At 43.5% G+C, this 25,937-nt stretch overlaps 1 non-coding gene across 1 annotated transcript; it reads right to left on the bottom strand.

Moving 5' to 3' along the window:
* Positions 1-12,456: 12,456 nt before the first annotated feature.
* On the bottom strand, positions 12,457-12,538 carry LOC114680019 (small nucleolar RNA U83B). The gene has a single exon (XR_003732096.1). It is a non-coding gene; the product is annotated as a small nucleolar RNA U83B (small nucleolar RNA).
* Positions 12,539-25,937: the final 13,399 nt, after the last annotated feature.

The following is a 25,937-nucleotide window of genomic DNA, read 5'->3' as shown; positions in this document are numbered from 1 at the left end:
CCGAGGCACAGAGGAGCCGAGGGACGTTACCAAGGCCATCAAGTGACTGATGGAGCTGGGATTTGAACTGAGGCACGCTGGCTCTCGAGCCCCCACTTTTAACCCCTCGATCATCCTGCAGTTTGGATAACTTAAGAAAGGAGGAATGGCTGGAACACAGAGTTGCAGGAGCTGGGTTGGAAAGGTGGACAGAAAGCCATGCCACACTGAGGAGCCTGAATTTCATCCCGAAGACAGCCAGGAGGATGAAAACAGCCATGCAACCTGATCCAATCTGGGTTCTAGATAGGTCTGTACCTTTGCAAGAAGGATTGGTGAGGCCGGGCGAGGATAGCAGTGTGGAGGCTGGTGTAGTCATAACGAAGAAGGCAGGCACTGGAGGTGGGTGGAGAGGGTGGCAAACCTGAGCTCCATTGAGGAGTCAGGGCTCCATCCAAACAGGATGTGAAGAGGGAAGCCTGATGCTCAGTTTCTGGTGTAGATGAGTGGGTGGCGGCAGCTCCTCTCGGGTATACAGGGAACAGTGGAATAACAGCAGGCTTAGGAGAAAGGGGAGGACTCAGTTTGGGTGGCTGTGGTGAGTCCACATGGAGATGGGACTCTAATTAGGTCAGTGGCAGGAGGAATGGAAAAGGGGAGGTGATTGCCAGCGATCACTTTAAAACAGGTGTTCTTCACCTGGCCAGAGCTCAGGGGTCTGTACACTTGTGTAGGAAAAGCATTGTATCTTTATTTTCATTTCCTTCCTACTAAAGTTTATCATCTTCTTCAATTACTAATGTAAAGACATGACTATAGTAATGTTAGCAATATCTATGACTTTGTCTTCAATAGAAATCACATATTTTTCACATCATATTTTCACCTCACATTTCAGTTGTTGCAGATATTTTCAGGTATCATTTATGTTCATCACTACTAGGTGTGGCGGCTCACACCTGTAATCCCAGCATTTTGGGAGGCCAAGGCAGGAGATTGTTTGAGCCCAAGAACTCAGGACTAGCCTGGGCAACACAGCAAGATGATGCCTCTACAAAAAAATTTAAAAATTAACCAGGCATAGTAGCACATACCTGTAGTCCCAGCTTGCAACTTCACACACAGACCTTCTTGCTGCTTGTAGAAATGCTATAATTCTATTTCACATGATTCCCATTAAGAAAGAAAAAATGGGCCAGGCGTGGTGGCTCGTGCCTATAATCCCAGCACTTTGGGAGGCCGAGGCAGGCAGATCACTTGAGATCAGGAGTTCGAGACCAGCCTGGCCAACATGGTGAAACCTGGTCTCTACCAAAACTACAAAAAAATAGCTGGGCGTAGTGGCAGGCACCTGTAATCCCAGCTACTCATGAGGCTGAGGCAGGAGAATTACTTGAACCCGGGAGGCGGAGGAGGTTGTAGTGAGTTCAGATCATGCCACTGCACTCTAGCCTGGGCAACAAGAGCAAGACTCCATCTCAAAAAAAAAAAAAAAAAAAAGAAAGAAAGAAAGAAAGAAAGGAAGGAAAAAGAAAAGGAAGAAAGAATGTATGTGTGTCTTAGCTTAGGCTGCTATAGCAAAATACCATACACTGGGTGGCTTAAGCAACAGATGTTTATTTCCCACAGTTTTAAAGACTTGAAAGTTCAAGATCAGGGTGGAGTTCTGGTGAGGGCCCCATTCCTGGCTTGTAGACAGACACCTTCTTGCTTATATCTTCACATGGAAGGGAGAGAGAGAGTAGGCTCCCTGATTTCTTTCCACATGAGGACCCATCGCTCATGGCCTCATCTAAACAGAGTCACCTCCCAAAAGCCTTGTCTCCAAACACCATCACACTGGGGGTTCCGGCTTCAACATACGAAGCGGGGGTTGGGGGAAGAGCAAAAACATTTAGCCCATAACCATGCATTTATAGTCATAAATTCTGCTTTCTCTAATATGTTCCTGAGAGGGAAAGACCTTCTGCTTTGACTGTGACCTGAGAGCCAAATCCTCCTATTGATTATTTTTTGTTTTCAATTTTCTTTTTAGCTATAGCGTCTCACTCTGTCACCTAGCCTATAATGCAGTGGCACAATAATGGCTCGCTGCATCCTCAAACTCTCGGGCTCAAGTCAGCCTCCTGAGTAGCTAAAACTGTAGGTGCAGGCCACCATGACTGGCTAATTTTTAATGTTTTTGTAGAGACAGGATCTTGCTATGTTGCTCAGGCTGCTCTTGAATTCCTGACCTCAAGCAATCCACCTGTCTTGGCCTCCCAAAATGCTAGGATTATAGGAGTGAGCCACCATGCCCAGCCCACTTACAATTTTGTATGCCAGAGAATTATCAGAGTTTTCCAAAGACTAACTTCTTGCTCTGCACATTTGGAGCCTGGTTTTCCTGTCTACCCACATGCCTCTGCTGCGAGGCTCTGTGGGACACGTTACCATCACCATGTCCTGCCTTGCAGCACAGTGGACACGGGAGTCCTGGGGGCTGTTTCAACACCAGCATGACCAGCTGTAGCCGAAATCGGCAGGGAAGTGAACAAACCACACAGACATTCCCACACTAAACCCAAACTAAGTGTCTCCAACTCAACTTCCTCTTAGCTGGATCCCCAAATGCCCAGGGCCACCTCAATGCCACTAACATAAGGAAACAGATGACATCTTAACAATTTGTGGTTAAAATATCTTACTTTTGCAAACTTGACTAAAGCACCACATGAACACAGTGTGAGGGCCCCTGTCAGAGACCTGGAAGGGGCCTGGCACGTGAGGGGCTCTACCTTCACAGTGAGTCCACCTCTGCCTCTAGGACACCAGTTATGGATGTGTTGGCCACGGTGAAACCACGGCTTAAAATAAGGTAGCTGACAGTTACATAGCACCTACCAAGGGAAATGCTTTGTATGTTATTAAGTTATTTAATCCTTATAACAACCTTAAGATGTTGGTGTTATGATAATCATCATTTTATAGATAGAGAAGGCCAGCTGACTTGCCCAGGGTCACACATGTAGTAAGTGTTGGACCTGGAATTTGAACCCAGGCAGCCTGGCTTAAGCTAGCATCTCATACACTTTCCACAGCAGCCCCACAGCCTCCACCACCATTCCAGGACTCTACAGTCTCACCTATCACCTTCTAACATAGCACACATCTTACTGATTTGCCCATTATCGACCCCTTGTTACTAAAATATAGACTATGAGGACAGAGCTGTTTGTTTTGCTCACTGCTGAATCACCAGCACCTGAACAGTGCTTGGCACATCATAGGTATGTAGTAAATCTTTTGTGATTCTCTCTTCCTCGCTCCTCTTCATCCTCCTTCTCCTCCTCTTCCTCCTCCTCCTCCTTCTTTGAGACAGGGTCTCACTCTGTCACCCAGACTGGAGTCCAGTGGTACCATCAGGGCTCACTGCAGCCTCTGCCTCCCTGGGCTCTGGTGATCCTCCCACCTCAGCCTCCCAAGGAGGCACGCCACCATGTCTGGCTATATACACATAGAGAGAGCGCGGGGGTGGGGTGGTTTCACCATGTTGCCCAGGCTGGTCTCAAACTCCTGGGCTCAATCCATCCGCCCACCTCAACCTCCCAAAGTGCTGGGATTAGAAGGATGAGCCACCGCACCCAGCTGTGATTCCCTTAAATGCTTTACTTCTCCTCCCAGAAAGTAACCTATTTACTTCCTGAAAACTGCAAAAGAAAATAAAAATAAGAGGGGTAAAACACACACCAAAAAATGTGAACAGTCTGGTTCACATGAAATCCAGGGAGAAAATACTTTTTAAGAAGGTAGTTAGCTCAGTCCTAAGTGTCAGTGATTCATAGTCCCACGTATTTCAGATCAGGCAAGTTGTACAGAAAGCCAACTAAGGATAATCAAAAACTTTCAGATGATCTTGGCTGTTCAGTTGAGGTTCGAAATTAAAAATCTATATGAGCACCTGACTGTATAAGTAGGTGATTTTTTTCCCAGTAATATAAAGAGCCAAGGAAAACAGGTGGGTAGGTGGATCCAAGATTGAGGATTTGTTGGTAGGCTGTGCCAGCAAATCAAACAAGTGTCCTTCAAGCCAAGAGCTCTGGAGGTCATTCAATGGGAAGGCTGAAGGTCAGATGCTTTGTTAAGACTGAAGCTTGGTCGGGCACAGTAGCTCACACTTGTAATCCCAGCACTTTGGGAGGCCGAGGCAGGTAGATCACTTGAGATCAGGAGTTCGAGACCAGCCTGACCAATATGGAGAAACCCAGTCTCTACTAAAAATACAAAATTTAGCTGAGCATGGTAGCGGGCACCTGCAATCCCAGCTACTTGGGAGGCCGAGGCGTAAGAATTGCTTGGACCCAGGAGGCAGAAGTTGCAGTGAGCTGAGATCACATCACTGCACTCCAGCCTGGGCAACAGAGCGAGACTCTGTCTCAAAAAAAAAAAATACTGAAGGTTGGTAGGATGAAGGTGTAGAGGAGGGAAAGGGTATGGGGTTGAGGACAGAGTGGATTTCAAAGTTCAAGATTTCAGAGGAGAAGCAATTATAGATGATGACCAGGTCTTGTAACAGGATAGGAGATATTGATGACAAGTGAGTAGAGCTCTAAGATGAGTCACAGGACATGAGAACATTTGATATTATGTGGAATAGGCACTAATGTGTACATTTATGAGCTGGAGCCATGATTTGTAAAACCTACAAACCGTAACGCCAGCTTTAAATGTCACCTTCTCCAACAATCTGCTTTTGATTGAAAATACTCTGTTTATAGTAATTCTAGGCAGGACATAGTGGCTCACACCTGTAATCACAGCACTTTGGGAGACCAAGGCGGGTGGATCACTTGAGGTCAGGAGTTCGAGACCAGCCTGGACAACATGGTGAAACCCCGTCTCTACTAAAAAATACAAAAATTAGCTGCGCTTGGTGGTGGTCACCTGTAATCCCAGCTACTCAAGAGGCTGAGGCAGGAGAATCATTTGAACCTGGGAGGTGGAGGTTGCAGTGAGCTGAGATTGTGCCACCGGACTCCAGCCTGAGCGACAGAGTGAAAAAAGAGAAAAGAAAAGAAAAGAAAAGATTCTAAATAGTAATCCTCCTAAAAGTAACAAACCAGGATAGTAACATCACCTCAGTTTGGTAGGTTCATAAAGTTGGAGATTGTGAGTTAGGCTTGTTAAAGGTTGATTCTCTTCAAAGAATCATCTGCAATTCAACACATACCAAAAAAGTGTGAATTTTATAGCTCCAGATTAAAGTCCCTTTTGAGATAATACTGAAGAATCCATATATCTTATTCAGTGCTGCATACATCATAGAAGATCTTTAGTCTCCAGAAGTTCACATTGCAAGGCTACAAGACACTCAATAAATACATAAACATAATGGTAAACAACAGTAGGGTGGAAAAAAGCACTTAAATCTCCCAGACACCTGATCCATTGAGCTCCAATTAGATACAACCAGCTGATTTTCAGAGAAACAAAAAACATCAGTGGTTTTTTTGTTCTCTGGTCACTTAAAAAAAAAAAAACATAATAGGAGGTTGAAATTACATGCAATATGTAGTGAGAAGCAAAATTTCAATTTTTTTCACTGTCAAGTATAGCTGGGATAGGGAGAGAAATTATTTTTCATATTTTAAAAAATCCAGTACTTAGCTTGAAACATTGAAGAAAGAGATCATAAATCCCAAATCAACTGCAAGTAAATTGATTATATTCTCCTTTGAGGAAATTCGTAACAAAAGAACCAATATGTGCATTTCATTAAATTCACCTGCAGTGATAGGAAGCCTTACTGAACTCTTTCAAAGTAGTGGCTGGGTAAAAGGCTTTCTATCCTGTGGACTTTCCGAAAAGGAAACAACTAAGCAATATCCCCTGTCCCTGCTTTGGAAGGCACAAGCGCCTGGAGCCAATGCATCTCGTTTGGCAGGTTGACAGGCACCTGGGTAGTGCTGTGGACGTTGGAAGTGAAGGAATCCATGCACTAGAGCTTACATATGAAATAATTTTCAGAAATTTTATGAAACAAGGGAAACAATTTTGCCCTTTCCATTTTTCCTCTACTGAGTTTTCCATATCTCTGAGACAGATGGAGCACATGTAACAAAACCAACCCAATGCAGAGGATGCAATCTGGGATATTAAAAATAAAATCTTTTCCAAATCTTCATAAGCTCCTTTAAAAACACTTCCACCCAAGTGTTAAAGCCTCTAACAGAGGTATCTAAAAATGGAAGGAAGAAGAAGAGATGCCCCAAGGGCTCTTATTTCAAAACCAGTCAGAATTAATATTTACTTCTTCACACAATCAGCAAATATGACCACATTTAGTCATATGTGAACTAGAAAATGAGTATATCCCAGAGGAACCTCCATTAAGAATCTTAAAATATAAAAATGCTGAATTAAATACAGAAATAAGACAAATCAGCAAATGCAACTAATGCTCACATATTGTTAATATATTACTGGACTCCAAATAAACACTCTGTACCATTAAGTTTTTCAAAAAAACTAGTAAGTGTGTATGTATACAATGCCATATATACAATTGTATATTATCATTGTATACATACATACTTGATGATGTATATATATAGAGAGAGAGCTAGATTTTGACATTGTATTCTCTACCCTTACTAACTATAAGTTCTTTATTATAGAAACATTGTAGTTTACATTTTCATAATATTTAATTTTATATTTTCATAGTATTTTAACATAGGAACCTATCCATAGTGGCTCCTGGGTTTTATATTTTCTATGAAAAACTAATTTATTTTGAGCCATATGTAATTTCAGGTTTTCTAGGGGTAGATTAACCTCACAAAATTATGTTCAAATATCACTATTCTATTCGCACAATCCAAAGAATGCATCAAAATTCAATTACATGTCAATAAAATTATTTTTTCTCCTTTATCTCTTTTCCACTGGGACATGTAAGTAACCTGCTTGAAATCTATTACTGATGGAAATTAAATGTAAATTGCTATTTCTTTTTTTTTTGTTTTTTCCGAGACGGAGTATCTTCCTGTTGCCCAGGCTGGAGTGCGGTCGCACAATCTTGGCTCACTGCAACCTCCACCTTCCGGGTTCAAGCGATTCTTCTGCCTCAGCCTCCTGAGTAGCTAGGAATACAGGTGCCTGCCACCACGCCCAGCTAATTTTTTGTATTTTTAGTAGAGACAGGGTTTCATTGTGTTAGCCAGGATGGTCTCGGTCTCTTGACCTCGTGATCCCCCCGCCTCGGCCTCCCAAAGTGCTGGAATTACAGCATGAGCCACTACACCCGGCCTTTTTTTCTTTTTTCTCCAGACAGACTCTTGCTTTGTTGGCCAGGCTGGAGTGCAGTGGTGCAGTCTCGGCTCACTGCAACCTCCACCTCCCAGGTTCAAGTGATTCTTGTGCCTCAGCCTCCTGAGTAGCTAGGATTACAGGCATGTGCCACCACACCTGGTTAATTTTTGTATTTTGTTTTTAGTAGAAATGGGGTTTCACCATGTTGGCCAGGCTGGTCTCGAACTCCTGACCTCAGGTAATCCACCCACCTTGGCCTCCCAAAGTGCTGGCATTACAGGTGTGAACCACTACACCCGGCCTAAATTACTTATTCTTAATTTATGAAGCATCTATGCATTTGGGAACTTTTCTAGGTGATGGGTATAGCCACGAATCAGGCAAACAAAGGCTATTTAGTCAAATAGAGAAGACTGTAAGCAAACTCATAAACAAGCAAATGAACAAAGACAATTTCAGATAGTGATGAGTGCTATGAAGAAAACAAAATCTGCCAGTGGGATGGATAGAGGCCGAGAGAGAGTTGTGGGGAGAAAGGGAACAAGGTGGTCAGGAAATTGGAAAAGCTGGTATCTGGATCAAGACCAGAGTGGGGGAAGAAGCTAGCCTTGCAAAGAGCTGAGAGTGGTGTGGGGGATGCGCGGACAGAGTATTCCAGGCAAAAGAAGGACCAGAGAACACAGAGACCCTAAAGCAGGAAGGAGCTTGGGACTACAGTGTAGGGAAAAGGCAGGAGTGGGGCTAGTGAGAGATGAGATCAAGGAGTGAGGCAGGGCCAGATTATGTAGCAAAGAATTAGGGTTTTATTTTAAGGAGAAGAAGCCACAAGAACTGAGTGCATTTTTAAAAGATCACTCTGTCTACCATGAGGCAAATGGAAGAGGCAGTGTACATAATAAAAATACATATATTTGATCCAGGCATGGTGGCACATGCCCGTAGTCCCAGCTACTCATGAGGCTGAGAGGGAGGATCACTTGAGCCCAGAAGTCCAGCCTGAGTCACAGAGCAAGACCTCAGCTCTACAAAAAAAATAAATAAATAATAATATATGTACACACACATGCACACACACACACTTTCTGCTTTCAGTTCCTGGTACAGAGCTTCTAAAACCCTTGTAATTTCCTGACACAGCGTTCCTAATCCCTTGGATCCCTTGGAATTTCCTGGGTAACAGGACAGTCTTTTGTTCTAATGAAGTGACTCTTGCTGGCCTCTGCATGAGGGCTGGTCACTGGAAGGTCTAAGCCATGATTAGATGCTTGCAACTTTCAGCCCTACCCTTCAGACTCTAGGAAAGGGAGAAGGGATGGAGATTGAGTTAATAATCCATCATGCCTTCGTGATGAATCCTCCATAAAAATCCTTGAACTAGGAGGTTGGGCAAGTTTCCAGGTGGGTGAACCCATCCGCTTGCTGAGAAGGTAACGCACCCCAGCTCCACAGGGACAGAAGCTCCTGCACCCAGGACGCTTCTGAACTTTGCCCATGTAAGTCTTCGTCTGGTTGCTCATTTTATCCTTTAAAATATCCTTTGTAATAAATAGGCAATAGTAAGTAAGCTGTTTTCCTGGGTTCTATGAGCTGCTCTTACAAATTATTGAACCCAAGAAGGGGGTCATAGGGGCCTCTGATTTGCAGCCAAGCTGGGCAGAAGTTGTGGGGAACGTGGCAACCTATGACTTGCAATTGGCATCTGAAGTGGGGCAGTCTTGTGGATTTGTGCCATGAACTTGGAGATCTGCGCTAACTCCAGTTAGCAGCAGAATTGAACTGAATTGTAGGACACTCAGCTGCTATTGGAGAATTGGTTGTTGGTGGGGAAAAATTCACACATCATTGTGACCAGAAGTGTTCTGTGTTGAGTTTGAGTAGAGAAAAAACAGTTTGACTTTTTGCTGTAAAGGAAGGGACAAGAATGGAAGCAGGGAGACCAGTTAGGAGACTAACACAGGAGTCTAAGGAGACACTATGGTGACTGTAAGGTAGTCACTTAGGTAAGGTGCTGGCAGTGCTCACCGTGGAGATGGTGAAAAGTGTTCAGATATAAAATATATTTTAGAGATACAACCTATATGACTTGCTGGTAGATCGTTTCATTTTGCCTAAATATTATCCCTCTTGAGCTACATTTTCAAAGCTTTTGCAAAACAACTTTAGATCCAAGCTCCTTGCCCTTACTTCCCTACTCATATGTACATCCACATACCCATCTTGTGCCTCAGAAAAATTCCCCTCACCCTTTTTTTTTTTTTTTTTGACACGGAGTCTTACTCTGTCGCCCAGGCTGGAGTGCAGTGGCACGATCTCGGCTCATTGCAACCTCCATCTCCTGGATTCAAGCGATTCTCCTGCCTCAGACTCCCGAGTAGCTGGAACTACAGGTGCATTTCACCATGCCCAGCTAATTTTTGCTTTTTTTTTTTTGATATGGAGGCTCATCCTGTCACCCAGGCTACAGTGCAATGGCGCAATCTTGACTCACTGCAACCTCCCGGGTTCAAGCGAGTCTCCTGCCTCAGCATCCTGAGTAGCTGGGATTATAGGAGTACAACACGACAGCCAGCTAATTTTTTTTTTTTTTTTGAGACGGAATCTCACTCTGTTGCCCAGACTGGAGTGCAGTGGCATGATCTCAGCTCACTGCAAGCTCTGCCTTCCAGGTTCACGCCATTCTCCTGCCTCAGCCTCCTGAGTAGCTGGGACTACAGGTACCCGCCACCATGCCTGGCTAATCTTTTTTTTTGTATTTTTAGTCGAGACGGGGTTTCACCATGTTAGCCAGGATGGTCTCAATCTCCTGACCTCATGATCCGCTTGCCTCGGCCTCCCAAAGTGCTGGGATTATAGGCATGAGCCACGGCACCCAGACAATTTTTTGTATTTTCAGTAGAGAAGGGGTTTCGTCATGTTGGCCAGGCTGGTTTTGAATTCCTGACCTTGTGATCCAACTGCCTTGGCCTCCCAAAGGGCTGGAACTACAGCCGTGAGCCACCGCGCCTGGCTTACTCTTCTTAAATCATGATTGGTCCAAATGGCTTACCCAGTCATCCATTCCAGGGCACCAAGTGCATCTCAGTCACTGCTGTGTCTGCAAAGCCCAGAAGTAACTCTCTAGCTAACTGTTCCCAGGCCTTACGGTTCATACCCTCCTACAGGCTCCTAGAGAAATTATTTTCAAACTTGTGCATGACTCTTTGCATGCCCAAGACTTCTGCACCTCTGAGGGTCTACTCTATAAACCTCCAGCAGCCCCAGTGACATGCAGTCGATGGTTATCAGGGCCCAGCTCAATAGTAGGACTTTTACATGATTCATTTACTTAACTCTTCACCACTCTCAGAGAACAGAGCCTATGGCTGAGGAAAACAGTTCATAGACATGTTTTGCAAATTGTGAGACAACACCCAGGTAGGATTTAAGTCAGGTGGAGCTCAATGTGACTGTTAACTTCTGGCCCCTCTGAGAACTGCTTCTCCAAGAACTGCTGCCCCAGGAACAACTCTCTCCCTGCTTAGTTAATCATCAGAGTTAAAACACAACTCTGGAGCCAAATTGCCTGGAATGGAATCCGAGTGTCACTACATTTTAGTTGCATTACCTTGGGCAAGGTATTTAATATCTCTGCACCTCTGTTTCCTCATCCATAAAAGAGAGATAATCATAATGCCAGCCTCGTTATAGGTGAGGACTAAGGGAATTACTATATACAACGTGTTTAGAATAAAACCTGGTATACAACAAGCTAATATTTATATAAAATATTAGCTATCATATCTCATCATCATCACTCCCCTGTCCCAACCACTGACGCATCACCCTCATTTTATATTCGTGCAACAGAATTTCAGCTACGTGATCACGAGCCATTACCAAAAGCCCCTAGGTAGGTGTCTGTTGAGTAGGTTGTTAAGGTAATGCATAGAAAGGTCATTACAAAAAAAAAAAGTTGGTGGGGCACAGTGATGAGGTGACTGTCAGAGATACGAAAGAGACACTTAATAAGTTGTGATTAATTTACTCTGAATAATGCATTGAAGTGAAGACATTTTCAAAGCATTATTTGGATTAAATTACTTACTGTTCCAAGGCTCATTTCACTAACCAGGAAGTGTATGGGGTGGGTAGAGATGAGTCTGTCCTTTCCAATATCTGTTTAGTCATTGACATATACTGCTCCCAATCAGTTTCCTGGCAACTCAGGGTTAAGGTCCTGCATCTCAAGCTCTTGCCTTCACTTCATTGTTTTTAGTACTACAGCTTTCAGGATGTCTACTAGTCAATATAGACTGCATTTATCTGTGATAACAAGAACAACACATTGAAGCAGCAACAATGATCAAGTTTATTTCTTGTCTATTCCACATGTCCGTTGTGGGAGGGACAAGAAGGCCCTGCTTATTATAGTCATTGAGAAACAAGGCTGAAGGAGGCTCCACCTCAGCATGCTTCCCTGATCACAGGGCCAGGGGAAAGGAAGCATGTCAAACCACATATTGACTTTTGAAACTTTTACCTGGAAATATCCCATCACACTGCTCATGTTTTATTGGTCAGAACAAGTCACATGGCCAAGCCTGGGCTTAAAAGGGAGAGCATGTACAATCTTCCTGCAAGGAAGTGCCCCAAATATTTGGAGACAATAATACAGGTTTCTGTAGGAAAGATTTGTCTGAAAGCAAAAACACCATCTAAAAGTGGCTTAAATAATTGAGGGGTTATTTTCTGACACAACAAAAAGTCTGGAGGTGGATCAAGGCCCAAGGAGGTAAATTTGGCATCTCAAAGATGCCTTCAGGGATGCACTTTACTTCCATCTTTCTACTTTACCATCCTTAAGATGGCAGCAATATCTCCCTTCATAGTTACAAGATGGCTGCAGCAGTGCCGGGCATCATGGGTAGACCAGTGATATCCAGAGAAGGGTAGCAGTGTTTCCTGCATTAGTCTCATATTGTTTTGTTTTTTGTTTTTAATTTAAAAAATTAGCCAGGAGTATTGGTTCATGCCCATAACTCCAGCACTTTGGGAGACGGAGGTGAGAAGACGGCTGGAGCCTAGGATTCCAGGCTGCAGTGAGCTGTGATAGGGCCACTGCACTGCAGTCTGGGCAACAGAGTAAGACCCAGTCTCTAAAATAAATAAAAAATAATAAATAAATAAATAAATCAATCAATAGTAAAAGTAAAATAAATTAGTATTTCCACAGTCTGGTTCAAGCACTGTGCCCAGCACTTATTCCACGGCCTCATCCCAAAACTCATCACAGTTAATCACGTGGCTCATCACAAAACTACTCCTGCAGTTTTGAGAAAATCCTTCTCAGAACCCCAGCTTACTTCCTTTTGGGTCCCATTAGCCACAATGAAATTGTATGTTCATGACTTAGCCAGTCGTTGGCAAAAGGAATAAGACTACCTTGACTACCTTCTGGGGTAAGAAAAGACCTATATTCCCTTTGTAGGAGCAACTCTGTTTTCTGTAAGAGATGTAGCGCTGAGCATAAGAATCAGGTAAATGTAACCTTATTTCACCAATTTTGGGAAGGTCCTTTTTGCAGAGTGTAAATAAAGAGGGACCACAATGTCCATTAGTGAAAAGCCTTCATTTGTGCTTACGTAATTAATTTACAGTGGAACAACTATGGGCAAATAAAGCAGTCAAAACAGGCATTTAATAGGGAAGGATCATTTACCAAAGGGTCAGGGAAATAAGAAACTACTTTGGGTTGATATTACATCCGTCTCAAAAGAGTTGACCAAAAGAATTCACCACTCCCTTCTCTGTGGCCCCCTGACTAGAGTCTCCATTCTTCATCATTTCACCCACCACACTTACCATGCTTTATTGCCTTTATCTGTGTACCTGTCTGTCTCCACCTGCAAGATTGTAAGCTCCTTGAAAATATAATCTGTTTCATCTTTTTATTCCTGTGCATAATATGAAACAGTAGTGGCTAAAATGAATTGATAACTCACTGTGTCCGAGAGCCCATTCTAAGTTCTAAATGAACTGACTCTTTAATATTCACAACATCCTATGAGGCATGTGTTATTATTATGTATGTTTTATAAAGGAAGAGATGGAAAGTCAACAAGTTAAGTCCTTGACCAAAGGTACATAACTGTTAAGTGGGAGAGTTGGGTTTCAAATGAAGGCAGCCTAATTGGGTTATGTTTAGGACATTTGCCCAACAAATGGGTGAACCCTATATGCTTTAATACATAATAGGAAGGGGAGAGAGAGAACAAGGGTGAAGAAAAAGTGATAATCTTTTATTTACACATAGAATCTGAAATCAAGTATGATAGACTTATATTCCATGAGGGTAGAGAGTGTGTATGTCTCACTTGTTTAGTGCGGTATCTCTAGCTTCTAGTACAGTCCCTGGCACACAGTATGTATTCAATAATTCCTGGGAGTGGCAGAGGAAGGGAGAGACGGGGGGAAGGATGAAAGAAAGGAAGGAAGAGACTGAACGAATAAACACAACCAATGACCTCTTTATCTTGCTTTCTATTTTTCCTATCTTCTCTCCCTCCATTATTTTCATGCACAGCTTTACTTCTTAAATCTACCTCTTGCCTAGGATTGGAGGAAGTGGTAGAGGCTCTAAGTATTAAGTGTTCTCAAAGAGAATTTAAATGTAACATTGTTACAGAGTAGCAAGTCCTCTCTGAGGCCCTAATTCATTTGGCTTTTGAAACAATGTGTCTTGTATGAAGTAGACTTTTCCTCAAACTAAAACATTTTTTAACAATTTGGACTTGTGCTTTTTCTTCTAATTGTGTGCTGCTTAAAATGTCAATGCAATGCAGGGATGCCAATTCCCACATGGGCATATTGATTTTTATAAAAATCAATGCAGGCTGGGTGCGGTGGCTCATGCCTGTAATCTCGGCACTTTGGGAGGCCAAGGCAGGCAGATCACTTGAGGTCAGGAGTTCGAGGCCAGCCTGGCCAACATGGTGAAACCCTGTCTCTACTACAAATACAAAAATTAACCAGGCATGGTGGTGCACGCCTGTAATCCCAGCTACTGAGGAGGCTGAGGCAGGAGAACCACTTGAACCTGGAGGTTGCGGTGAGCTGAGATTGTGCCACTGCTCTCCAGCCTGGGTGACAGAGACTCTATCTCAAAAAAAAAAAAAAAAAAAAGACTGTCTCAAAAAGAAAAAAAGAAAAATTAGAGCCATAGCCATAAGCAAATGAACAGCAATGATTAAAGGTTAGGAAATGACTACTGTCAAAGCCTCTCTACAAAAAACTGGTTACATTACCCAGATAATAGTCTGTACACACTAAAAGCACTATTTTTTCTCCTTGATTTCAGCACTATTGTCATAGGGCTCTGCTTTCAAAGATTGCTTCAAACAGCCATACAGACTTAACATTTCAGATTCAATCTTTAGACCATACAGACTCCTTACTCTAGTTTCAGTAAGCAAAGTACAGTCGTGATGAAACTGAAGCATTGCATTCAGAATTCTAAGTGTTCCTATTCCTAAAGGATGTCTGAGTTTCTGTTGTTAATTTTGTCGTTTTGATTCCTGTCTAGAAAGCTAATTTTTAAAAGTATCTTTTTGTTCTAATTTTTTTTTTTTAAGAGACAGCGTCTCATTCTGTCACCCAGGCTGGAGTGCAGTGGCACAATTCTGCTCACTGCAGCCTCAACCTCATGGACTCACAGGATCCTCCCACCTCAGCCTCCCAAGTAGCTGGGACCACAGTGCACCACCACACCTGGCTAATTTTGTTTTTTTCCTATAGAGATGAGGTCTCGCTATGTTGCTCAGGGTGAACTCAAACTCCTGGCTCAAGCAATCCTCCTGCCTCAGCCTCCCAAAGTGCTGGGATTACAGGCATGAGCCACCGTGCCCAGGCTTTTGTTCTAAAATTGAACAAGAACGTCAAGAGTATCCAAACATTCTGACTTTTTTGTTTGTTCTTCATTCTCGGATTACTTTGATTCCATTCAAATGTATTTGAGCCATTGTTTTTTTTTTTTGTTTTTTGTTTTTTGTTTTTTCCCAAAAATGAACTCATTGACTTTTCTTCAGCCTGATTTTCTCCTCCTGGCTTCTTTCTTGGTTAATGGCACCATTATCCACCGTGATCCAGACAAACACCTCAGCCACTTTTGACTTCTCACGTTATTGCCTCATATGTCCAGTTAGCTGCCAAGTCCAATTGTTCAATCTCTAGAGCTGTCATTTTCTTTTCATTCTCATGTCAAGGACTCTAAGTCAGGCCTTCATCATCCCCTCTTAGAATATTGCAATGACCCTCAAACTGGCTTCCACTATTTGTCTCTTATTCTCCAATCCATCTTTTGTATTTTTGCTCAACTGTTTTCCCAAAAGATTTATCATATTTCTCCCCTGCCCAAAAACCTACAATGGCTCACTATTGCCATTTTTTAAGACTTTAAAAGTCAAACTCTTTAATGGCATTGAAGACTCTTCCTCAGTTCATCCCAACCAACTCTAGCAACCTCATCTCCTATCACTCCCCATCATTACTTTGATTATTCCTTCATTAATGTATTTCCCCCAGATTTATCATGACATTTCTTCATTCTATCTGTCTGGCAAATTCCAAATTATGTTTCAAGGCCTTGCTCAAATGCTCTCTCCGTTTACGGAAACTTCCTTGTTCTCCAGGCAGAATTAATCCCTCCTTTCTGTGCTCCCATAGCATTTTGTTCGGATTCCTATTATGCCCCTTATTGGGTTCCCAGAAGCAGTTCATGAGAGGAGGATTTGTAGGGAAGGGTTTTGTTAAGGAAATGCTCCCCAAAGAGTCTGGCAAGTGAATGAGGGAGGTAAGACAGAGAAGAGAAAGAGATCAAGCAAGGGTGAGAAATTTGGTGAAAGTCCCAAGGCGAGTAGCCCAGCTCAATTCCATAGGGGAAGTCTGGACATTAATTGATGTCCTTCTCTAAGACAAGGGAGCTGAGCTTGCTTTCTCCCATACTGAGCAGTCACTAGCTAGGGATTCAGTTCCCAAGCACTTCTTGCTCTCTGCATGCATTTGTACACAGCAGCCCAAGGGCAGCCACCAAAACAGAGTCACAGGTGCAGGCCAGTGGCAGCAAAAGCACTCCAAAGTGGATGGAGGAACACACAGAAATGGTTAGAGAAATCCCAGAGTACCTGGGAGGAGGCTGACGGTGTCAGCTATGCTTCTTGGTATAGTGTGCCTTGTATCCACCTAATCACGCACTGTCATCCGCTGCCTCCTCCAGCCAGTGGATGCTGAAGCACTTAGGAGCAAACACTCCCTCTTAGTCATCCTTGTGTCCCTACAGCAGGTAGGATATCACTTTGCACCTGGAAATTGCTTAAATAGGATTTATTGATTCAAATGGAATATTCCTTGTGCAACATTTTGCTTCTACTAATCGTTTCACAGAAATTTTTTCCCCTAGCTGATTTTAGGTCAACGACAATAAAACATGTGAATTCTGGAGTTTCAAAACCTCAAATCTTCAACTTTTCACCTCGCACTTTTATTCCTGGGGCAAAAACTTGCTCAGCACATCTCTTCCTAAATTCCAAGACAGGCTGCTTGTTCTGTTCAGTCAAGAATGCCAACCCAAGAAACATTTTTGAAAGATCACAGTCAACGTCATTGCCAAAAGAAGAAGCTCTTGGCACACAAAGAACCTGGTTCAATATGAGATGCCAGATGGTGATTTCAACTTCAGCTAAATTCCTGCTGAAAAGTGTTTGAACTGCAGATGAGAAAATCTTCTATGACAAATTTCCAAGCGTTAGAAGATTCAGAGGAAAATGGCAAGTGTTGATACCCTCCCTCCCTGCTGCCACCACCACCAACCACATGCACACATACCATGGAACATACCTGCATCTGGTAGCTAAAATTCCAACAAAGATGCCTCTGTCTTTTAAAAAGTCTATGGACCCTGATTTGATTTTTACTAAGAGTATATTAACTAAGTCCATTGGAGCAAATACCATTTGATTAATATGCAGTGCTTTTTCAAAGGGTGTGTTCCCTTAGCATCAGAGATAAGGCTTTCCTGTCTGCCAATAATTCTATTGTTAATTGATAATTAATTGATAGTCAACTGATACTCAGTGTATCTCTCCTCCCTAAATACTTTCGAATTCCAGGAGATATATGTGAGGCATAAATTGATGTTGCTCTGCCCGGATGCCCTGGAATACCTTTTGCTGGTTCTGTGTGCCCACACCCCAGCTTCAGTGTGTTTTGCTTTCTAATGATGAGCTTCTGCAACTATCTTCAGAGGGTTGCCCTTGAACTACTGGAGTTTCACCTGTTTGCACAGAGAACTGAAAGTGCCTGGGAGCTTACTGTGGCCATGAGGTGCCCACAGCCAATGAGTTACTGGTACAGGAAACTGAAAGCCCAGCTCCCCCGAATCAAGTGTGGGAAAACTCTGAGGTGTATTATACGCTCCAGAGCTCCAGTCAGCAATAGGCTGAGACTGGGACTCTGCCTGAATAATACCTGCACTTGGCTTTTTTCCCTCCTTCTTTCCCTGTGTTGCTCCTGCCTTCCCATGTACCCCCTTGGAGGTCTCTCCTCTAACACATCTTTCATATAACTCATGTACAAATCCTCATCTCAGGACCTGCTTCTGGGAAACTGACCTGTGATGATTCTGGGTAATGGAAAAGTTCAAGGAATATCCTGCTAATAAAGAAAACAGAAATTCTTTCTAGAACAAGGAACATATGCATACCCACTTTATCAATCAAAGTCTCAGAAGGAAATAGTGGATAAAGTCAAAGTAGGTATTTGGAGAAAGGTTAGTAATAAAGGGACTATTTACAAAGGTGTGGACTGGGTTCAGAGGAACAAGGATAAGTGCCCACCTGAAAGCTAGTAGCAGGAGGTGCCATTGCCAACTTTAGGCCTCACTGGCAAAAGGAGAGTGTGGCTTTGCAAGCTGGTGACAGAGATGTGTGGAGAGGCTGTGAGACAGGAGCTGTGACTTTATGGGTTGCAGCCAGCCTGCAGAGACCCTACAGGGAGTAAGCATCAACCTTATGCTCCATCTTGCCTCCAATCTTTTGTCAGCGCTACCCCATCAGCTGAACATAATGGGAACTAGGGCTTGAGGGAGCCTGCTAATGTAGTATATCTAGGTTCGCCTCTTGGGGAATACAGCAGGTGGAGAAGAGTAGGCAGAGGATCTGATGGGACAAACAAGCTTTCCAGCACACTTGCCTACCTATCTTACACACACCCCCCCCAACACACACACACACCCCTAAACACACCCAAACACACACACACCCAAACACACACACATCCAAACACACACACACCACCCACACACACACCACACACACACACCCAAACACACACACACACACACTCAAACACACACACACCCAAACACACACACTCAAACACACACACCCAAACACACACACCACACACACCCAAACATACACACATCCAAATACACACCACCCACACACACACCACCCACACACACACCCAAACACACACACCCAAACACACACTCACACTCGAACACACACACTCAAACACACACACCAAAACACACACACACCACACACACCCAAACACACACACACCACACACACACCCCCAAACACACACACACCACACACACACACACACACACAGTTTGGCTGGTTCTTGATCTTGACCTGTGACCAGATACACCTGAATAAACACCACTTTTCTCTCTGCTGCCCTTGTTTCCTTCTATATTATTTGTTTGCATATTGAGGGACCCAGAGATAGGCTGCATGATGTGTGAGAAGGGAACATCAAAAATCAAGTGACAAAATAGATTTTTATTAAAGTCTGAGTATGGCATTTGGGTATCAGCATAGCCCCAGCACTTCAGCCTCTAAGACAATTTATGTAGAGTGAGATATGACTCACAAACCCCACTGCCATAAGATTTATCATCACTTTGACCTCAGTATTTTAGTACAGAGGTCTAAACTACATCTTTAGAGAATTACACCCATTCTCTCACAGCTGACAAAATGCAAATCAAAGATCTTTATGTTGCCTTTTGTAATGCCCTATCTAATTGCTTTCTCATCGGTGCAGGTGCAACAATGTCCTCATTATTCGGTTTACTCCCCAGTGTTCTCATTATTGAAAGTAAGGGTCTCTTCCTAGCGGGCTCATTTTGTTTTTGAAATGGTCACTTCTCTTGGATTTTGGCTTTGGCTTGATTCAGAATATAAGGCATTACAAAGTGTGCAGAGTGGAGAAAAAAAGGTCACTCAGTTATTTTAAGGCCTTTGAGATTAATCATGGCAGACAGCATGGGTCCTTGGGATGCTGGCAGGAGCCAATGTGGGTGGGATGGAGGATGGAAAACAGAGAAGCACCCCTCCCACGCATCCCTGGAGGACAGGCAAGGCCCAGCAGTTACTGCCTCCTTGGCCTCCAACCCTCTCTCTGCCGGGTACCCTTCAAACGCCAATACAGCTGAGTCGAAAACATGTGGGGTGCGCTTTAACAAATGGCCTACGGGGTTGTCATTTCTAAGTATTAAAATAGTATATATTGGGGCCAGGCGTGGTAGCTTATGCCTGTAATCCCAGCACTTTGGGATGCTGAGGTGGGTGGATCACCTGAGGTCAGGAGTTTGAGACCAGTCTGGCCAACATGGCGAAACCCTGTCTCTACCTAAAAATACAAAAATTACAGGAGGCTGAGGCAGGAGAATCGCTTGAACCCAGGAGGCGGAGGTTGCGGTGAGCCCAGATCGCGCCATTGCATTCCAGCCTGGACAACAAGAGCGAAACTCCATAACAACTACAACAACAACAGCAACAAAAATTAGCTGGGCAAGGTGGCATGCTCCTGTAGTCCCAGCTACTTGGGAGGCTGAGGCAGGAGAATCGCTTGAACCTGGGAGGCAGAGGTTGCAGAGAGCCAAGATTGCGCCACTGCACTCCAGACTAGGCATCGGAATGAGACTCCGTCTAAAAAAAAAAAAAAGAAAGAAAAGAAAAAATAAATAAAATAAAATATTATAAATTGGGCTATTTTCTTCAGAAATTTTATGTCTAAGCATATTTTGAGGGCCCAATGGACTTAGAGGTTGGTGATTGTTTTAAAATGTTAGTAAACACTGGGTTTCATTCCATGGCAGCTGTCTGAGTCAGTCATAAGCCCTCTCAGGAGGCGAGTGCTGAGGTGGACAGGTCAGGCCAAGGGGTGTGTGATCCCTGGTGTGATCCTGAGCAAGGCACCAAAGCTTCCTGAACACAGCTTTCTTTTAACAGTAATGGAATTGGGTTGGACAGATTCTGAATCCTCTTCTTGTTCTGACACTGCATTTGTGGCAGCCACTAGCCCCGTGTGGCTGGTCTGAACTGAGATGTGCCGCAAGTGTCAGGCACACACCAGGTTTCAAAGGCTTAGAACAAAAACAAATGTAAAATATCCCATTATAACTTTTTTGTTGATTACATGTTGAAGTGATTGTGTTTTGGGGGTATATTGGGTTAAATAAAAATCTAAAAATTAATTTTACATGTTTTTACTCTTTTAAATGTGGCTACTAGAAAATTTTGAACTACAATTTGTGGCTCACATTATATTTCTACTGAACAGAAATGTTTTAACATGTATGTTTCTGGGTTGCCATTTCTTTTGTGTGCACATCAAATTCTAGAGATTCAAAGTAGTCTTGCTTGGGGAAAAATGTTTCATTTTCCATTCAAAACTCTTCTAATAAAAGCATAAAGATTTTATGTCATATTGGTTTAGTGTTTAAGAGTGTATGAGGGAGGGGCCGGGCATGGTGGTTCACTCCTGTAATCTCAGCACTTTGGGATGCCGAGGTGGGCCAATCAGCTGAGGTCAGGAGTTCAAGACCAACCTAGCCAACATGGTGAAACCTCATGTCTACTAAAAACACAAAAATTAGCTGGGCATGGTGGCGCGTGCTTGTAGTCCCAGCTATCCCGTAGGCTGACAGGAGAATTGCTTGAACCCGGGAGGCAGAGGTTGCAGTGGAGGGGCTGAGATTATGCCACCACTGCCCTCCCGCCTGGGTGACAGAGTAAGACTCCATCCTCAAAAATAAAACAAAAATAAATAAAAATAAAATTTAAAAAAAAGAGTGTAGAGGGAGGGAATGCGAATGCTTCTTAAACTAACATTTCATTTCCTCCCCCCTTCAAATGAAGCTAGAGTGGCAGTCCTTTGGCACTTACAGTCTTCAGAACAGTACACCATTGCCTGCATCCAGCTACATGAAAAGGGATAATTCCAAAAGTAAAGATTAAGCCCCCACCCGCCCATCCCATGTATACATATGCAACATCTCTTCTCTACATGAATGCCAAGTATTTGGAAAGTACCTAAGTGCTCAGCCCATGGGATCCAAAAGACACGTGCAAAAACCACTTCCTGCTATGCTTCAATTGCTGGGCCAAATAATGAACAGACACAAGGCATTCAATACACATTAGGACTGATGATCTGGGCTGAAAGAGCAGCAGAGGGAAGATTAGAAGGTCCACATGAGCAGAGTGGAGGGAGGGTAGGTTTCCTGCAGACACTGAGGATACATACATATGCATTGATCAGGAAGGACCTTCAATATCGGGAAAAAGATCTAGGACCTGATGTGAAAAGCAATGTTCAGAATGCTCAAATAGAAGCCATGTTTTAGGGAAATCATTGCTCTCTTCTCTGCCTTGCTGTAGCGTGTGTATGTCCCCCAAATGGAGAACGTAATTAGACTCCAATGCCACCTAACATCATTCCCTTACTGTCTCATGAGTGCATATTTTTACCTTCCAAAAGGAGAATACATTCCTCAAGGGCAAGAACCAGGGTTGACTTTTGCTTCATTTTGTTTTGTTTGAGACAGGGTCTCTCTCTGTCACCAGGCTAAAGTGCAGTGGTATAATCATTGTTCACTGCAGCCTTGACCTCCTGGGCTCAATTGATCCTCCTATATCAGCCTCTTGAGAAGTTGGGACCAGAGGCATGTGCTACCCAGCCTGGCTAATAAAAAAAAAGGAGAGTAGAGAAGGGGGGTCTCACCGTGTTGCCCAGGCTGGTCTTGAACTCCAGGGCTCAAGGCATCCACCCACCTCAGCCTCCAGAAATGTTGGGATTACAGGTGTGAGCTGTCACGCCCAACCTGATGTTTATTTTGAACATCGTGTGACTTTCAGGACAGTATTAGGCACAGGGTAGGCAATCAATGCTTACTTTAAAAAAATAAATTGTATGGAATCCTGCTTTCCTCTTCTTTCATTTTCTTCATAAGGAAAATGAAGAGATAATCCTAATTTCTAATAAGTGTCCCCCAAGGGCAAAAGTGTAAATCAGTTTGCCTTCTGTCACCTTCCCTTCCCTTTTCTATACTTTCCTTCTTTCTTCCTGGGTTCTTAACCACCAACATTTTGCTGCTGGAACTCTTAGTCCTTGACTTGTATGTCTGGAACTCAAATTTCTCCCTTTTTCCTTTCCTCATTCATCTTTCTTAGGGCCTTGGGGGGATCACTGATGTCCCTTTCTTTCACGCAGTGAGTTCCTGGACTAGACTATAACTGATCATCTACTTTAACAATTTGGCTGTCCTTGACACAGCTCTGCAACGTGCCTGAAAACTGTCCTGCTGAGTTCAAATGGTCACAGAAATAAGAAAGATATCGATTAAAGAAGTTTGAAAGGAGCCAGGAGCTGCTACATGAGTGACAGGCTGTTTGACTACTCTGTGAATGAAAAATAGTTTATACCCAACTGTGACTTGGAAGAGGGTAGACCATGTTTGGTTAGAGCCTTTTTTTGACTAAGAAAAAAAAAATAACTTTTCAGGTTCCAGTAAGTTTACAAAGCCTGACTCTCTCTCTCTCTCTCTCTCATTTGTCGTCTTGACTCTAAACTGCTAATTTCAAAATTACTTCAAGAAGAAACAAAGAGTAGGCCAGGCGCAGTGGCTCACGCCTGTAATCCCAGCACTTTGGGAGGTCGAGGCAGGATCACTTGAGGTCAGGAGTTCAAGACCAGCTTGACCAACATAGTGAAACCTTGTCTCTACTAAAAATTCAAAAATTAGCCAGATGTGACTGTGCACACCTGTAATCCCAGCTACTTGGGAGGATGAATCAGGAGAATCGCTTGAACCCAGGAGGTAGAGGTTGCAGTGAGACAAGATTGCACCACTGCACTCCAGCCTGGGCGACACAGTGAGATTTTGTCTCAAATAAATAAATAAATAAATAAAATACATAAATAAAAAGAAAGAAAAGAGACAAAGAGTAACTTTCTCTTCCCTGGATTATTCTTTAGTTAACGTTTTAGAGCTTTAACCATCTGAGAAAGCCAGTTCAGTCCTGTGAAATATGGCAGAAAACCCTTCAAAAACTTCATGTTCAAATACTTCAAGGATCCTGGGTCCTTGAACAAGTTTCTTTGTAAAGTGAGAGTAAAAATCAGAGGCAGATAAGCTGCAACAGATAAGAGTGAAGTTTTGTTTGTAAAGGGTAATAACTCTGAATAAACATTTACTTTTTTAAAATCTTATATTGGTTATAATGTAGAATTGGAGCCTGGTTGCTACTTCTGCTGTCATTTTGTGTTTAATAGAGAAAAGATCAAGTGATGGGCTCTAAAGGAAGTTTCTGGTTTTTTTCCCTGTGACTCCAGTCTGGACTAAGACTAACCATTTGCTCAATGCAAACCAAATTGCAGGCCCATTGTGTTGAATAAATGATCTTTCTTGGTAGGGTTGCTCTTGCCAACCCACACCATGCAGTAACCATGTTCCATGCTTTCCCTCCTTTGTAGCAAGGCTGGAGGTGATCCCAGTTCCCAGTCCCAGCGCTAACTCCACCCCACTTACTCCTCTCAAGAAAGCGCATCTTGTGTTTTTCAAATTACACAACCCCCAGCAATTCTGATCTTCCTGCACAGGGAGTGAATGCCACTTCCAATATCCCCCGACCCCCAAGAATCACTGCTTTAAACTAATGAGCAATATCATCCTTAAGGATTCTTGCCAGTTAAAAAGTGATGCTTGGAGAGGTAACCAGTAGGATGACGATTCCATGGCAGAGATTAAGTGAAACAAAAAAGACACCTCTTCATTCTTACCTTCCAAGATTGTTGGCTCTTTTAGTGCCCAGTGAGCATTATTGTCTGTCTTACCAGATGATCTCTATGTAAGTATTCTGGTAACAGGTTAGCTATCCTCTTAATGAACTGCGTGCGTGCGTGTGTGTGTGTGTGTGTGTGTGTGTGTGTGTGTTGTATAATTATTACTGGATGACTGAACAACCATGCATACAGTATATGAGTGTGTGTGTTTGTGTGTGTGTGTACTTATTCAAGAGTGTTTAAAAAGGAGAGAGGAGCATAACTCTCTCTTATTCTGCAGGCACACTCACATGCCGTGTTGAAAGAAGTGAGCCTGGTCTTTTGAATAAGATTGATCTGTTTAAAATTTTAAAAAATTTTTTTGAGATAACTGTAAATTCGCATGAAGTTGTAAGAAATAATAGAGATCCCCTATAGACGCTTCACTCAATTTTTCTCAATGGTATCATTTTGCATAACTGTAGAACAATATTACAACCAGGAAATGGACATTAGTGTAGTCCAAATGTCTTATTCAAATTTCATGAGAGTTTCACGTGCTCTCATTTGTGAGTATATATTCAGTTCTATGCAATTTTGCCACATATGTGATCTGGTTTTGAATCTCAATTCTGTGGAGTTCCTGCTGTGTGATCCTGAGGAAGCTCTTTGACTTCTGCGAGATCCATTTTCCTCATCTGCAAAATAATGTCTGCCTCCTAAGGGTGATGTGAGAATTAGGTAAGATGATTTCTGTCGAGTTTCTAGCACACTGGATTCTCAAGGAATGCTGGTTTCCTCTTGTCTATTGCTTGCTCTCTCGGAGCTATCACCAGTTTCTTGCTAAAATAACCACACTTGAGGGTTGTAATCCATCAGGCGGATCCTTCAAGGGCAATACATTTAACACTGCAACTCAAAGAGAACCATGGCCTGAACTTGGGATCCTATTTGACTGCAATGAGATCAGAAGTGTAGGGATGGGGGAGTGAGAACGGAGACTCTGGGGTAGGGGTAGGAGGCGGTAAATATCGAGCAACTGTTGGGCTGCGAACCATCAACTCTAAGGAGTTTCCGTCCTGTGTGGCTTGCGACCGAGGGTTAGCTTCACCCGGAGAAGTCTGCACAGGGGTGGCAGCCTGTGAGGACGTGGTGGGCAGGTGCGGAAGCCAGTGTAGACCCGGCAGGAGGGTCGCGCTCGCTCTACAGGACACCGAGTCACTTCTAGAGCCCTTCCGCCTCCTGAACACCCTTTCCAATGTTGACGGCCAGTGGACACCCGAGGGCTGGGAAATCCAGGGCCGCCCGAGAGCAAAAGAGGCACAGGGATCCCCCCCTTAAAGTCCCGCTGGCTGAAGGCGGGGGCCCTTCCTCTGCGCTGAGACGTTGCTGCCCGAGTGTCAGCGGTGCGGGTGAGTGCAGGCGTGTTGGGAAAGAAAGGGAGGCGGACAGGCAGGAGGCGAGGGTGGCAGCGCCAGCCCCAGCTCGGCGGCGACCTCGGGGCGCCAGCCTCCTCCACCCGCACCAGGAGCCCCGGCGTTTCTAACTTCAGATCTCGGAGGCGGGCACTC

Source organism: Macaca mulatta, chromosome 7 (genome assembly GCF_049350105.2).
Source record: "Macaca mulatta isolate MMU2019108-1 chromosome 7, T2T-MMU8v2.0, whole genome shotgun sequence".
Lineage (NCBI taxonomy): Eukaryota > Metazoa > Chordata > Mammalia > Primates > Cercopithecidae > Macaca > Macaca mulatta.
Note: the sequence above shows the minus strand (reverse complement) of the source record. Positions and strands in the feature narration are given on the sequence as shown.